Here is a 12776-nt window from a genome sequence, read left to right as displayed (position 1 = left end):
TGGGGGGGGGAGTGCCCTGCAAATTATGTTTCTTAAAAGCAAAACAAAAACCATTGCCTCCACCAGCCTGCTCATTCCCCTGTATGGGATTCTTGATCGTCTATGGCGATGGGGCAAGTTATTAAATGCAGTACAAGGCCATTCTAAATACATGAATACAATACTTTACAAAATAGAATTAAGCCCCTGATCCACCTCTGGTTGTGTTTTATCCTATGTGACTAGTAGCACTAGACCAGTTAATGGGGACCAGATGAACACCACAAAGCAGTTCAGCAAAAATCTCCCTCCCTGTTTTAGAGCAGGGGACCCTGGCGCTCTCCAGTTTTGCTTGGAGCCGCTGCAGTGCAATCTGAGGTTAGCCCAGAAAGGCAATATGCTTATTATCGGAAGGCTCTCGTCAACTCATAGAAGTTGTTCTTACCCATGGCCAGATTATACACATGCAGCCTAGCAACCACCCAAATAAAACTTGCTTCGGAACCATCTACCTGCTAGTAACTGGAAAGGGAGCAGCACGGAGAGAAATTTGGGGGTGGGGAGCCTGACCAGTTCTATTGCAGTTCCACTGTATTTGGAGGTGCAAAAAGAGAGAAAGGGAGGGAGCTTCTGCCTTTCCTTGTGACACACAGCTTTTCTGTCACCTACAGCCAATCGTTCCTCCAGCAGCCGTAGGGGTACAGTTGCTCTCCAAATATGGTACACCACAGCCTCAATCTAGGTGTGTCACAGGCAGGAGGGGATGTGTTGATGGTCTGGCCTTAAAACAGAAGACGAGGCGATCTATGCCCCTTTCACTACAGTTTTTTTATTCCAATACCTAACTTTGGATTTACAGCCGTACCTTGGAAGCCGAAAGGAAGCCGTTCTGGAAGTCCCTTTGACTTCCAAAATGTTCAACTTCCAAGGCGCGGCTTCCGATCGGCTGCAGGAGCCCCGCCGGATGTTTGGTTTCCGAAAGAACGTTTACAAACCAGAACACTCACTTCTGGGTTTGCAGCTTTCAGGAGTCAAAACGTTCGACTGCTAAGGCATTCGTCAACCAAGGTACAACTGTATTTTTGTCAGATTAACAGCCTTTACAGGAGAGATGGGGAATCTGTGGTCCTCAAAATGTTGTTGGACTGCAACTCCCATCAGGACAGCCAATGTGGTATAGTGGTTAAAGTGTCAGGTTATGACCCAAGAGGTCAAGAGTTCAAATCCCCATTCTGCCACAAAGCTGGCTGTGTGACTTTGGGCCATTTGCCCAAAGTCTCTCAGCCTTTTGAGGACAAAATGGAGATACAGAGAACCTTGCGTGTGTACCCCCTTGAAGTTCTTGGAGGAAAGTTAGAATATAAATGTCAATACGGTTTCTAGGAGCTATGAGCATGAAAGAAGGTGAGTGAGGTGGAAGAAGGCCAAGACTTGCAATGGAAAATACGAGCTGGCCAGCAGCATGTAACTGCAGGAGACAACAACTGAAGTCCTTGTGAGCTTCCCAAACACCACTTCTCATTATGCATCTCTCTGGGAGTTGCCAAAGCACAAGGGCTCTTTAACCCTGCACACCACCCTGCCCAGTGCAAACAAAGGTTTTAGCAGACGTCCCACTTTACACTCCACAACTGTTTATGCTCATCTCAAAAAGACAACAGAGATGTTTAGGTGCCACCACAGAAAATACACAATTCCTACCTTGCACAGAAGAGATATCCTAATGGGTATTACCGGCAGGAAGGAGGCCCTCCCTTGCAAAGCGCAGTGATCCGTTTGGTATACAAAACACTGAAATGGCATTTCCAACAATTGCTATCCAATTGCTTTTGGGAAGATGACAAGCAGGGTCTGCCTGTGATGATGGAGGTTTCTATTTAGATATCAAGGCTAATAGCAGCCAATCCTCCATCATCTGCCTTATTATTATTATTATTATTATTATTATTATTATTATTATTATTATTATTTTAAACTATCTATCCTAGCAGACAATTCGACATTTTGCGACACTGAATGCCAGAAAAATGTCAATCTCCTTAAGTTGAGCATGCATCTAATGCAATCCCATACATGTCTACTCAGAAATAAGCTCCACTAATTTCAAGGGATCTTGAGGGAGGTTGCAGTCCTGCACTGTGCTGTCTTATATGCAGGTAAGATTTCGTTGAATGCAATGGGGCACATATGCATAAGGTCGGGAATTTATGTAACTAGCATGATTTTACATGTATTGTTTTCATTGGGTTGTACCTATTCTGCAATTCTGGGAGACGAGGTTGCTTGAACCAGCAGGAGAACAAACAGAAGAGAAGATTATCTTAGCCGATCCATCCCCATCGCCACAGTCTCTGCCAAAGCAGAGGGGAAACTGGCAAAACAGAGAACCAAGCCTATTCCTCCCAATATTTATTTTTCCTGGTTAAATAGCATTTGGGGCGCATACCCGATTCAAAATCATGAATTACAAACACTTCTTTAACGTTACATAATAGATTGGAAACATCCTGGTTTCCAAAGTCAAACATCCATTGAGATCATATTTGTAAATAAACTGGAGATCATATTGGTAAATAAAAGAGAAACACCATCAATTGTTTGCTTTAGGAGTCTTGTAAAGGCATATGCGCAAAGGCTTTCTCTGATCCATAAGACTGGACCCTGTACTTCTGTTTTTCCTCTCAGTTTTTATTACATTGTTTTAGTGTTTTCATTTTGCAAATGTTTAAAATGTTATGCAGCTTAGAAATACATTTGTATGTAAACAAAGTCTGAATTTTTAAAAAATGCAACCTATGCCACAATCCTCAGTCTGCTTGTTTCAGTAACAGCAGTTTTCAAAATGACAGCAAAAGTAAATAAGTGGATTTGCCAGTCCCACCTTGTATTAATTTCTGTACAGTGGTACCTCGGGTTACAGACACTTCAGCTTACAGACTCCACTAACCCAGAAATAGTACCTCGGATTAAGAACTTTGCTTCGGGATGAGAACAGAAATCGCACAGCGACAGCGGGAGGCCCCATTAGCTAAAGTGGTACCTCAGGTTAAGAACAGTTTCAGGTTAAGAACGGACCTCCAGAATGAATTAAGTTCTTAACCCGAGATACCACTGTACATACAGTGAATTAGGGCTGTGGCTGAATGTTTGAACATTCTCAGGACAAAAAGAAAGTTGTGATTTTGGAGGGGGCAAATGATGCCCCCCCATCCTCTCTTTGCCCAGCTGTATACTTTGCAGTATACATTTCTCAACCTTGCTTCCATTCTATATACCTCCTTGAGTAATCCCACCCAATCCAGGATCAGGCAGGGAGCAAGATGAAGTCATGCTTGATATCATATTTGGCCATGTGGGGTAATACTGATAACACACAGGGCTACCCCTGCCCTGCATGCAAGGGAGTACCCCCCACCACCCACAGTGGGATGTGAAACACATAGCAGTCAAGTTCAACATTCCTAGAATGAACATGCTAGGAGAAGCTTTGTACCAACCAGGAGAAAACTTACTGTTTCCTCCTGAGCTGGGACAAACTTCCTCTGCGTGTGACTAGATGTGGGCGTGGCCTAAACTGGGTAGGGGAGCACACGCTCTTCTTTTGCTCCTCCTTCTCAGTTTTGTTTTTCTACATGTTAGCAGAAGTGACTGCCTGCCACTGCATGCACACAAAAGCTTATACCCAGAACAAGCTTAGTTGGTCTCTAAGGTGCTACTAGACAATTTTTTTATTTGTTTTTTTTTTTATTTTGACTGTGTCAGACCAACACGGCTATATACCTGAATCCCTTATAGGATAGTTCCGCATATATATATACTTTTGTAACCTGAGTCTGCCTTCAGGGATCCAACTGTGAACTGAATGAATGTGAGTAAATTACTTTTATATAGACTTTAATAAGATTGTCGTGTCTATTCTTTTAAAGAGGGACAAGAAGGGATCTTACCAGGAATTTTATATAGAGAGGTACAGATGAACCTACAACAAGCAAACTGCTGTGAGTTTAAAGGGGAATGTTTAAACTCTGCTAAGACATAGAACTTGCTAACACAAGTTAGGAAGGATATCATTGAACAATATATCCTCCCCTGCCTCCCTGAATATTCCCACACCCACTGCCAAGGAAACAGAGAAAACACTGTGGCAGTTTACCTGGCCATCCTCTCTGCAATACAGCAAGGTCAACCTCATTGTCTCAGCAACAGGGGCGTATTTCATACTGCCCCACACATTTTGTGTGAAAGTGATCTTTCACAGGACACTACAAAAAGGCCAGCAAGACATGATTCCACTCCTCCCCACTCCTTCAGCAAGAATATCTAGGTTCTTTTTAGCACATGTCCTAGATTTAGATAACAGTCTTAATTTTTTAAAGGACAATTACTTTTCTGGCGCATGCGATCTTAAGATTGCTTCACTACTTTACCAAATTACTGAAAACAAGACAGAAAGACATCCCGAGGCAGACAGACAGACTGCCTTATAGCTCCTTATAAGGCCTCTTAACAATAGTTCTGTGGCAAGGCATGGTTTGGAGCCGGGTTAGGAACACAAAGGCTGATCCCGTCAGACAGCTGGCAGCACACCCTCCATAATAGACACGTCTCAGTGCCTGCAGAAGTGTAATTTTAGAGTCCAGGGCTTAATTTGAACCAGACCTCAGTCCTGATACCCATTACCAATGTCAAAACTCAGCCAAGCTATGCATGAACCAACCTAAGGGTTTCTGAAGATGCAGGCTGCATTCCCACCTCACAAATCTAGGGTGTGGTAGGGCTTGCAGATCAGGCAGAGGGAGTGCCATAAAAGCCCAAATCCCAGCACTCCACTTTTCAAAAATTAGACCTGCCAAACACAAACAAAACAGCAGCCCCGTAGACATTGTGCTGGGGAAACTTCGGTTCCCCAGTTACCTCATCCTTTTTTTCTACCAGATATTGCTGCACTCCAGCTCCCATCAGTCCCATCCAGCATGGCCGATGGTCAGGGATGATAGAACTTGTAGTTCAGCAAGATCCTGAGGGCACCAGTTAGGGGAAGTCTGAGTTCCTAGGCACCATTCTTGGCTGCCTGGTTAAGGAAGCCAAAAAAAAACAACATAGGGACCAGAGCTTCCTCTTGTTAGCTGTGACTTCATTGTTACAGTTTGCCGACAGCAAGGGTAGGAAGAGTCTATTTGCTCAAGGTGAAAGCATCCCGTAACGGAACCCCAGTGTAAAAAGGTAAAAGGTAAAGGACTGCTGTATGGTTAAGTCCAGTCAGAGGTGACTACAGTGGTACCTCGGGTTACAGACTCTGCTAAACTAGAAATAGTACCTTCAGGTTAAGAAATTTTCTTTAGGGCAAGTACAGAAATCACGCAGCAGCTGCACGGCGGCAGCAGGAGGCCCCATTAGCTAAGGTGGTGCTTCAGGTTAAGAACAGTTTCAGGTTAAGAACGGACCTCAAGAACGAATTAAGTTCTTAACCTGAGGTACCACAGTATAGGGTTGCAGCGCTCATCTAGCTTTCAGGCCAAGGGAGCTGGCATTTGTCCACAGACAGTTTTCCAGGTCATGTGGCCAACATGACTAAACTGCTTCTGGTGCAACAGAACACCATGATGGAAGCCAGAGCGCATGGAAACTCAGTTTCCCTTCCCGCTATAGTGGTACCTATTTATCTACTTGCACTGGTGTGCTTTCAAACTGCTAGGTGGGCAGGAACTGGGACAGAGCAACAGGAGCTCACTCTGTTGCAGGGATTCAAACCGCCAACCTTCTGATCGGCAAGCCCAGGAGGCTCAGTGGTTTAGACCACAGTGTACCAGTGTAAATGGCTTCCACAAGGAAGCCACAGAAAGAATGTAGCTTGTCAAGAAAGACGTGGACTCGAAAAGGATGAAAACCACTATCCTACTATATCACACGCATCAAGAGTTTGTGGGGTAGGTCCATTGTCCTACACACATAGTTGGTTTTTTTCTCCCATACAAGAGGTAAGCCAATGGTTTGAGCAATACAAGAGAGAGTAGAAAGAAAACTACTTCAAACATCTTTGATGAAGATGGGGCAAGTTTCTAGCCCACAAAAACCTTGGGGTCACATCCGTACCACACATGTGAAGCACATTGCTTCCCCCAAAGAATCCTGGGATCTGTGGTTTACCCCCTCAGAGAACTACAATCCCCAGCACTCTTCATAAACTGCAGTTCCCAGGATTCCTTGGGGGAAGCCATGGTGTGGATATGATTTCTATATAACACAGTAGACCAGCTGCAGCTATAAGGTTGCTTTTGCTACAGCAGACCAATGAAGCCACTCCCAGGACACAAATCCATTTCAAACCTTCCCATACCCTCATTCTGAAGGTTTCAAACAGGCTCATGGGCAGCGCATGGCTGTGCAAAATGTTCTGATGCCCTCCGAGCTAACCAACAGCACAATCCTATAGCAACATATTCAGGTATAAGCTCCATTGAGTTCAATGGGGGCTTACTCCTGGGATTGCAGCCTAATAATAATAATATTTTTTTATTTATACCCTGCCCTTCCTGGTTCAGAAAACCAGGCTCAGGGTGGCTAACAACAAATTTAAAACACTTAATTGTAATACAACATAGAAGCAGCATAAAATACAGTATAAAAGCATGAATGGCAATCAAATTCAAAGTTCAAAAATCAATTTGGGGAAAATCCATCCAATAAACATTAGATAGTCACCAGGGCCAGCTGGCTGAATTAGTCCTACTTGGGCCAGCGAGGAGGCCAGGGGAGAATTAGCTGTGGGGTCCCAGAGTGGGAATCTTCATAAAAGGGGAGGAGGAGGGAAGAAAGGGGAAATAAAAGATCAGGCTGAATTCAAATTAAAGGGCAGGTGGAATAGCTCTGTCTTACAGGCCCGTAGGGCCCTAGTCTCATGGGACAGAGCATTCCACCAGGTTGGAGCCATCACTGAAAAGGCCCTGGCCCTAAGTCCATCTCTTAAAACATTCGGCATATAAAAGGGAGAAAACAGATTTATATATGTATGAAAATTATTGTTTCATGAGTAATATATTGAGGCAATAGGTTTATTAGAGTGGAAAAATTGGGAAAGGACAGGAAGTCAAACTTATGTACTAAATATATTTTAGGAGGACTTATATTCTTTTGTTGGGTTTTCATTTTGACAAAATTGACTTGTGTAAAATAAAGAAGAGATGTCTTTGATGTACAGATGCAAGTATGAACAATAAAGCATTTATAAAGCAAACAAACCATTCAGCATAACATCACACAAGGCCTTTCCTTCCCATTCCTTTCTCCACAAAGTGCCTTTTGCCTCTGCCGGGGAAACAATGGGTTCCCCACCCCCATGTGCTATAGTATACTGTCTTGAAAACCGTTAGGCTTACAAACAAGCCATGGGAGGCACAAATAGACTTGGGAGACTGCCAAAGAAACTTGCTGCATGGGAGTTTTCCAAATCTGGCACGAGAAGAAATAAAACTATGGCTTTAATTCTAAGCGCACTTGGAAATTCATTCCACTGTCAGCAGCATTCACTTCCAGATCAGCATGCTAGTCCTTAAGAAAAAAGAAAAGAAAAACAGAGATGCACCACATACTGCCCACCTAGGGTCTCACTGAGATTTTTTTTATTGTCCACAGGTTCCAAATTAGAATTCTCAGAATCCTAGCTTTAAAAACAATAACGGAAAAGTGGGGGGGGGGAGTAGTCCCTCCTTGATTACAGAGAGAATAATTTTCCATTTCACAGATAAGCCCAACATTCATAACTTCCTGCCGGTCATATATCAAGGTTTTTATCTAGATAACACACTGAACAACCTAAAGCTGTATATAAACGTTACGTATTGATCTGCTTTCTTTCTTTCTTTTTTCAAAGTCAGTCTCCAGTTTGTGAAAGATTACTTTTGTTTCATATAGCTAAAAAAAGGGCACTTGGTGCGGAAAGGTAGCAATGTGCTCCTCAATGCTCAAAGCAAATTACATTTCAACAGCATCAAGACAACATGCAACACCCAAGAATGTAAGGCACCTTCCACAAACCTGAGAATTAAAATAGAAGATCCAGGGGCTAAGCACCTGACATTTCTGATTTGCTTTTATAGATATATAAACAAACAAACCTACTAAATAGCCACAGAAATCAGTAAGTGAAGAGCTGAGATGAAGAGGGACCTGTTTAAACGAGGCAAGCAAAACAGGTATCAAAGATTTTACATCCATGGAAGAATTGACCCTTTTTCCATCCCAGAGTGTGCGAGGAAAGGGTTTCGAACCATAAAAGAGAACAGCAGAGAGGAGAAAATTCCGAAGGTACCTGACTTGAGGAATCAGGGGAGCGCATCCAGTATCCTTTTCCTGGTGCACTGAAGAACAACAATAAATAAATACATAAACTTCGGCGATTCAAACGATGCCACCCAACTTTCTCGGGAGCGATTTAAAAGGGAGCTTCTTCCCTCCTTTCTCTCTGCAAATTCTCAGGACGTTCCATCAAAGGCTTTGCTGCTGCTGCTGTCGCCGCTGCTACTTCGGTGGCTAAGCAGTTAAAACCATCTGGGGGGGGGGCAAAACAATTGCTGCCGCAGAGTCTTCTCAGCCGAAGCCGAGAGACTGTAGCACTTTTGTTTTCGAGAGATCAAAAATCCTATCCCGTTTGCCAATGAAAACAGGGGCCGGCAGAGCCCCGGGAATCTGCACACTCTGAGCAGAACAGCCTCGGCTGTCTGTGAGCTGGAGGGTGTGGGGGGTGGGCTTTATATAAAAAGAGGGCCAGCTCAGTGGGCTTCTCTGCCAATGAAAAGCTTGGGATTCCTGGCAACCAAAGCCACAAGGCACTAGGAGACCACAGGCCATAGAGACTGCCAAGGCAGGACAAGGTTTCGTACAGACGATGAGGAAAGCGCAGATTTCTCGGCTCAGGAATCGAACCGCTGGACGGGCTTCTTCTGCACCTTTTGAGAAACATCACCATCTCTCCTGACAGGGATGCTTTTCTAGATGTAGCTTTCTGCCATCATTTGCTTTTCGCGTTTATTCTCCTTTTCAGGAGATGTCTCAGCAACCACCAATCCAGGGAGAAAAGCAGAATCCATAAAACAAGGAATCGGCTGCTGGTTGTTCTTTCCTTGAAATGCTCCAACACTTTCAAGGTAATTACGTACTAAAATATTTTATTCCCACCCAACTATCAGTATGTAAAATTAAACAGGCAGGGACTGGTATACAATCACATAAGAATGCGTCATTATCTACTTCGACTGCCTGGCTTTACAGGGGCTGCATACTGATATCTATGGTTTTCATCGTGTTTTTCAAAAGCATAGGCAGCCTTGAGTATTTGGAGAAGTGAGGAGAATTAATAAAAGCTTCTCTCTTTGAAAAGGGAGATGCTAATGGAAAATAGCCTACGTGCAACTGCACTTGATTGCATTCATTCTATTTCATCCTAGCTGATACCTGTAACTTTTCTACATATCCCTTATCACTTCCGCTACTGTTTAAAAATCTAAACTACAATCTGCTTGGAGCAAAAACTCAAGACTCATTTCTTACTGTGTAGGTCGGTGGAAGCACCAGAAATTGCTCAATTTAGTATTAACCGCTCTCCGGGCAGGTAATGTGAGGTCCATTAGTCTTAACATGCAACAATACTTCGAGTCAATTTTTAAAATGTATCCATCTTATTGCACTGAACTGCTAATCATTTCCGCAGTGAACCAGGTCCTGAGATGGCTGGCACAATGTTGACTCAGCAGTTTCATAAGGAACTGTTAGCTCCTCTCTGGCAAGATGTCAGTGTTCCAAATGGGCATCACTTTGCAGGAGAGATGCACCCGTTCTCCTTTCGCGATACCTGGAAGCACAATTCAGTTGCGCATCCCTTTCCCACTATTTCGCCGAATGCACGAAGCAGCCCCAAGCTTATTTACTCCTCGTGTCTCATCCACCATACATTTTCACCTGCAGTCTGCAGTTTTGCCCCACCCCCAAAAAACTAAAACAGAGAGCAGCACCACAGCACAAGGGAAGAAAAGCAAAAGCTTCCAGGTCCAACTAATATAAATATATAAGTTCATTTTCAGGTTTCTCTTCAGATTCAGCTGCAGACATCAGAACAGAGACAGAGAGAAGGTACACACACACACACACCAGACCCAGCAAAACAGATCTTGCCCTGCCTAAGGAGACCCACCACACATCCAAATCCTCCCAATCTCATAGCCTTTTGCTGTGATGTTTCTTTTACAGAGTCAGCCCAATACATTTTCCTACCTGAGGCAGAAATTCCTAGTGCCCTCCCCCAGTCAAGGTGTGCAGTACTCACATTCTGGCCCCCAAAATGTGGGGGGGACGGACTCACAAGCATCTCACCTTGGGAGTGAAACTACAACAACAATCAAAACAGTAATTTGCTATTATTTCATGACACCCAAAATCAGCTTCATGAGGCAATGGCCTCACTCTGCCTAATAGTAGGACCAGCTCTGCTAGTAAACGGTTGTGACCCTTTTCACCATTGGCTTCTAAAACTTTTCTGTAGAAAACTGTTTAACGTCTGCAGCTAGCACAGTTGTAGAGTTGGTTATTTGTAAGCAGGTGATCGCAGGTTCAATCCCTGGCAACTCCAGGTACGGCTATGAAATATCTTCGCCCACCCTAACATTATCACATCCCTCACCTTTTGGAGTCTCTCTCTACGGTCAGTAAGTTTCATCTGAGAAAGCACTGGATTAAGTGGCAACCATGCATAAACGAGACACGCTCTTTAAATATTATGCTTCCTCCTACTACGACACTGCCAACCTGCACTGCAGCTGCCAAGCAGAAGCCAAATATTTATAGGAGGCCACGGAGCCAAAGGAAAAGTAGTGAAAAGGCATTCAGCCCAATAAACATCAAGAGGAATGTAAAGGGAACCCAGGCAGTGCCCGAAAATGGTAACGCTTGAAGGCCTGGAAGGCTGTTAATAGAATGCTCATGCTATGGGCTGTTAAGATACTAGCCAAACTACACGGGCTCCTTACAAGCTGGCATGAGGAATTCATTTTACTTTGGCTTGGCCCAGGAACTCCTTGCTGGCCAGGCTGCTAAGGCTGCTGTGGCCTGGGTTTGCTTTCCATAGGCTTAAGCATATGTCAGTCTGAGCACCAAGATAAGAAAACTAAAAGGCATGGCATAAGAAATCAGAAAATTTCCCCTGCAAGGAATGTGTGGTGGAGATTTACAGCGGTCCTTTCAAACAGATAAAATGGGCAAGACACAGCAGGCCAACAAAGGAAGAGAGCTAAAAGTTCACATGATATTGCCTTTTTTTAAAAAAGCAAAATTCATAGCTAAGCAGAATTTTGCAATAATCGGGGGGCGGGGGGGGGATACTTTTCTATTGTTGCTAATTGTTGCAAAGCTGCCCAGAGAATGGATTTACAGTATTTTCATTTTATTTTCTCTTCTCTCCCCCCACCCCACTTCTTCAAATGAGGACTGTTGCCAAGCTGTTTCCAAGTGGTGGAGATTTCCTTTCACAGATCTTTGTTATTAACTCTTGCTGCCACAATGCTATTTGTGAAACCGGAGAGCTCAAGAGGAAAGGGGGAAACAGCTCAGCATTAACTTTCCTAAGGAAAGGAAGCTTGCAAGAGTTCTGTTCCGTGGTGAGAGAGACGCTTATGCTCTGAAAAACAATGTTTGTAGGGAAATCGTGCAAATTTGCTGTACAGGCACCAACAGCAACCCAATATGGGACAATCCTCTGCATTGGTAACCATTTTAACTTCAGTAAAGGTCAAGTAGCCCCAGGCATCCATTAAGTCCCCTGAGTGAATGGGTTTTGGGATTTTAAAAAGCCTGCTTGTTTTAGAAGATGGTTGGAAAAGATAATGCAAATGGGGGAGTGGGGGTCCTGCCAAAATCTCTGCCACCGGCCTTTCTCCTTCAAGCAGCGCAAGTTGTTTGATGTTGTCATAAATGTGCCATCTTCCAGAGAAGTACCGTATTTTTCGCCCTATAGGACGCACCTTTCCCCCTCCAAAAATGAAGGGGAAATCTGGGTGCGTCCTATGGGGCGAATGCAGGCTTTTGCTGAAGCTCTCCAGGCTTCAGGAACACATCCGCAGCCTAGGCAGCCCTGTGGGAGGTCCCGCAGGGATGTCTAGGCTGCGGATAGCAGCCTGCCGCCCAGCGCGAGGGGCGCCCTGAAGCAGAGCGCCCCTCGTGCCGGGCAGACATCCGCAGCGTGGGGAGCCCTGCAGGAGTTCCCCGCAAGGCTCCCCACGCTGCGGATAGCAGCCTGCCGCCCAGTGGGCGGGGCTCCCTGATGCAGAGCGCCCCTGGCGCCGGGCAGACATCGGCCAGCCCCACAAGCTCGGGGGACGGCAGGGAGGCGCAGCGCCGCCATCCCGCTGTTCCTCGACCTGGTTCGGTTTCCCCGACCTGCTTTTGGGGGGGAAATAAAGGAATTTCCCCCCCTTTATTTCCCCCACAAAACAATAGGTGCGTCCTATGGGACGGAGCGTCCTGTGGGACGAAAAATACGGTAGCTGTTGTTAGTTGTTTGCCACAAAAAATAAAACAACTTGTGGCACCTTAACACATTTATTGTAGCATATGCTTTCATGCACCAAGGGCGAAGTGCACCCTGATGCACAGATGCTTATGCCGTAATAAATCTGCTCCATCTTTAAGATGCCACAAGCCTCTTTGTTGACATAAATGTGGAAAGTTATGATCAGAAACACTATTTTTACTTTCAGGTGCCTCTGGCATGGCACATGCCATTAAGTCTTCTGTGAATTATAGGGATGCAA

At 44.7% G+C, this 12776-nt stretch overlaps 1 protein-coding gene across 3 annotated transcripts in view; it reads right to left on the bottom strand.

Annotated features, from left to right (window-relative positions):
- PALD1 (phosphatase domain containing paladin 1) overlaps positions 1 to 12776 on the bottom strand; it is a 108746-nt gene that overhangs the window by 87537 nt on the left and 8433 nt on the right. Inside the window, exon 1 of one of the 3 annotated variants that reach the window (XM_082222037.1) lies at positions 10652 to 10823. The exons of 1 other annotated variant lie outside the window; for it this stretch is intronic. The gene's annotated coding sequence lies outside the window, so the exon portion shown is untranslated. Of the gene's footprint in view, positions 1 to 8287; positions 8683 to 10651; positions 10824 to 12776 lie in introns of those variants that run through there. One more of the 3 variants, XM_082222035.1, reaches the window with a different exon arrangement.

Source organism: Podarcis vaucheri (assembly GCF_965113315.1).
Source record: "Podarcis vaucheri genome assembly, chromosome: 5".
NCBI classification, from domain to species: Eukaryota; Metazoa; Chordata; class Lepidosauria; order Squamata; family Lacertidae; genus Podarcis; species Podarcis vaucheri.
The sequence above is the reverse complement of the archived record's forward strand: the minus strand, read 5'-3'. Positions and strand labels throughout refer to the sequence as shown.